This window comes from Numida meleagris, chromosome 26 (assembly GCF_002078875.1).
Source record: "Numida meleagris isolate 19003 breed g44 Domestic line chromosome 26, NumMel1.0, whole genome shotgun sequence".
Lineage (NCBI taxonomy): Eukaryota > Metazoa > Chordata > Aves > Galliformes > Numididae > Numida > Numida meleagris.
In genome coordinates, this window is record NC_034434.1 from 2,819,834 (window position 1) to 2,823,313 (window position 3,480).

Genomic DNA, 3,480 nt, shown 5'->3' on the forward strand with positions numbered 1-3,480 from the left:
CTCCTCTCCTCCTCCCCCCCTTTTTTTTTTTGTTAATAATTAGCCTCCCTCTTTAATGGAACAATGGTAGATTATTATTGCTTCTTTTCAAAGATCCCATTAACAAGGTTATTATGCACTGCACGGGAAGTCAGGTAAATTAAACTTAAATTGCTGGAAATTAAGTTTTAGACGGTTATGCGCGGGGAGAGCGAGTATTTTTTTTACACCTTCAGGGGTCATTGTTTTAAACACGGCAACAGTGGAGCACAGAGGACTTCTGTCGGGTTTTCCCCCGATGTGATTTGGCTGTGGCTGAGCATTACAGAGCGGCTGCTCTGCTGCCAACTGCTTTCTATGTCTGACTCCAGGAACAAGGGTTTTTTTCAAGTGTTTTCGTGGTGTTTGCTTGACTTTATGGCTGCAATAAGTCCCTGGGTAGGGAAACCCCCGCTGTGTTCTCACTTCAGAAGGATCGGGAATTCCAGCTCCACATGAAAAAGAGTTTCATTTTTTATTGGAACCAACTGCACTGAACTTTCCACCAAGTTCTTAGCCGGCTCAGCTCTCGCACAAGAAATGCTCTGTTTCTGTTTGCGTTTCGAAATATTTGGGTGTTGTTTTAATCCCCTCATCTATCTGCCTCCCTCTGCTTTGTGGGGATGACGTTTGCTGGCCAGAAAAGCGAAGCAACAGAAAGTGGGACCTTCCTGGGCAGATAGCCGTGATTGTGCGTACTGTAAATCCGTCCCTTTATCTTTATTGATGCCCTGCCAGCTGAGTGATGTCAGTCAGAGAGGAAAGACGGGTTCCCAGCGCTCAGTGAAATGCTCTCTACCACCTTCTGGCGTCTCTGGCGACTTCCCCGTTTTATTGCCCCTTCTCAGCAGACCCTGCGCCTGTTTTGAAGGAGATGAGGCCAAAGGCTGAATAAAGATATGCCAATGGGCACTGTCAGAGAGAGACCTAACTTATGGGCTACTGTACGAGCTTGCTGCTGCGTCCTTTATGCTCTGTGTCTGTGTCCCTCCCGGCTTGGCTGGCGCAGGAGGCGGCCAAAGAAAAGAGATTCACGAAATCGGTCTCAGATTTATATCGGGAAAGGCAGGAGAGTGTCTGTGAAGCGGCTATACCCATAAGCCACCGTCCATTTATTTATTCATTCAGCCCTTTCTTTTGGTAAAGCTATTTGCAGGGGAATAGAAACCACTTCCGTGCTGAAGGTATGGTTCTCTAAAATAAAGTAGAGTGTAAGGTCTCCCCTCGTGTTTGCATGCATTTTAGGTGACAAACCAATTACTCCGTGGGCCGGACCCTTAGGAAGATGAAGGCGGTGACACGCTTTTTGGTTTTGGATTTTTTTTTTTTTGTTTCAGTTTGGAAATCAAGTTCTCTCTTTTCTCCCCAAATCACCATCTGCGGGGTCAAGAGAAGCTTCACCCTTCTTCTAAGAAGCAAGACGTATTCATTTTATCTATAGCGCGTCTGAAATGTCAGCAACGAGCAATTAGCAAGTGGCCGGTTGCAATGCATTCTGTTTTCTTATATAATGTCGACAGACAAACCGCCCTAAAAACCTTCTTTAGCCATACGTGCACAGTATAAGCAGTATTTTAGTAAGGTAAAGCCGGGGGGGGGGGATGAAGGGGGGGAGGCGAGGAGGTGTCCAAACTATTTGGAGGCATTTATTCGCGGAGAACCCCGAGAACGGGGAGTAAATATTATAGCAAACATTTTCAGTAGATGTACTCACGTACTGAATTATCAGGACATCCCAGTTCTCAGCCCAGAATTTGCACGCGGAGCCGATCGTGCCAGACAGTCGCTGTTTTGGTAGGGCTATAAATATTGCGTAACTCTAATCAAATGGATGAGCTGCGCGGCTCTTGCAAAGCTGTTAACTTCAGGCTCTCATCCGATGCTCTTTTTTTCCTCGTTCTTCTCCAGTCACCGTTCCCTTTCAATCCCATATTTGTTTTCCTTGCATACCAATAAAGCCGATCTACGTAAGTTTGGGTCCACGCCATGCACCAAGGGAAACTCTGCAAGAACAAATATAAGAGGTATCAGTCAGTGAGGGGGGTGGAGGATGGAAAACTACTTCCTTTGCATGTTATTTCCTTGAATTATAAGGATTACGTTTCAGTCGAAATGTTCGTCGCAGCCATGGCATGAAACAATCTTGGCTTTGCTCCTGTAAATACGATGTTTAAAATAAATTAGCTCGTAATAAGATACGACTTTCGTAGATACTTAAAGCTCCGTCAGAGAGAGCCGAGTTGGCAGCTTTACAGTGAGCATGTAATATATGTAATTCTAGACCCGCAGCACACACAGCCACAGATCCGAGCACAGAGGAGCGCGGATGATAACGTGCGTCATTTCACCGCGTGTAAGAACCGACAGACAGATGGTTACAAATTCGGACAGGAAACAAGTCCTTCGTATGATGCGAACGATCGGTGGCAGACCTGGATTTCATTATTACGATTCTTGTCCTTATAGTTTTTCGAATCTGGAAGGTCTCTCTGACTTTTCACGTTTGATAAGGGGGAAATCTAACTCCACCTTGAGCGAACCGGGGACTTGGGGGAGGGGGACGGGGGGGGACGACACACATGCACCAGGTATTGCGGAGCGCATCCCCGGCGACAAAATCCGGAGGGGGGAAATAAAGAAATGAATGGATCGAGGAATGAAAGAGGAGACCCCCCCCCCCTCCAAGACCAAAGTGTGGCTTTCGGGGGCTCCCAGCGTTCTAAGTTGCTAAAAAAAAAAAAAAGAAAAGAAAAGGAAAAAAAAAAAAAAAAAAAGAGGTGTTTTGCAGCGGGGACGGACTCGGAGAGCTGCGCAGCGCGGGGTCCCCGAGCACTTCCGAGGCAGAGCCCCTCCGCACCACCGCTTTCCTCTCGTAAAACGATCCCGATCGGTGACGATCAATAAACTCCGCTTCTGACCGTAACTCGGAGCTCCCTTTTGGCCATAAAAGGTCGGGCGTGGATTTGGTATTAACAAAAAAACGCAAGAGGGCACAATGCGGTACGGGACCGGGAGCAGATCGGGATTTTGCAAGGGATAAAGGAAACACTTCGATTTTTTCCATTCCTCTCCCCCAGGATGTGGATTTTGCAGGAAAAGAAACGAAAAAGACACAAAACGCGAAAAGCGAAGGTTTGGGTGAACCGAGCGCAGCTTTCTTTAAGAGAGGATGCAAATCTATGGTAATGAGCTAAAGAATGGACCGAAATAAGCTGTCAGCGTTTATTTGTTCTCTTATCGGAAATCTGAGTTCATCAAACCGGCGGGATCTGCTCCCTGCAAAGTTCCCCCACCCGAACGCCAAACTTTTTTTCTTTATTTCTTTATTTCTTTTTTTTTTTTTTTTCTTTTAACGGTAGAACAGCACCCAGCTATTTTCGGACGGCTCGCGGGCAACAGGGGTTAAAGTTTTCCGAATGCAAACAATTAACTTCTCTCCCTCCACCCTTCCCCCCCCACCCC

The 3,480-nt window shown here is 46.7% G+C and overlaps 1 protein-coding gene and 1 long non-coding RNA gene across 3 annotated transcripts in view; one reads left to right on the top strand and one right to left on the bottom strand.

The window, feature by feature from the left end:
- The window catches only part of HOXB6 (homeobox B6), a 12,474-nt gene that overhangs the window by 3,623 nt on the left and 5,371 nt on the right, over positions 1-3,480 (top strand). The window contains exon 2 of one of the 2 annotated variants that reach the window (XM_021378058.1): positions 3,096-3,200. The exons of the other annotated variant lie outside the window; for it this stretch is intronic. The gene's annotated coding sequence lies outside the window, so the exon portion shown is untranslated. The remainder of the gene's footprint in view (positions 1-3,095; positions 3,201-3,480) is intronic. 2 annotated transcript variants of the gene reach the window in all.
- Positions 1,633-3,480, bottom strand: part of LOC110388605 — a 15,013-nt gene continuing 13,165 nt past the window's right edge. The window contains exon 2 of the long non-coding RNA XR_002432927.1: positions 1,633-2,021. This is a non-coding gene — a long non-coding RNA (uncharacterized LOC110388605). The remainder of the gene's footprint in view (positions 2,022-3,480) is intronic.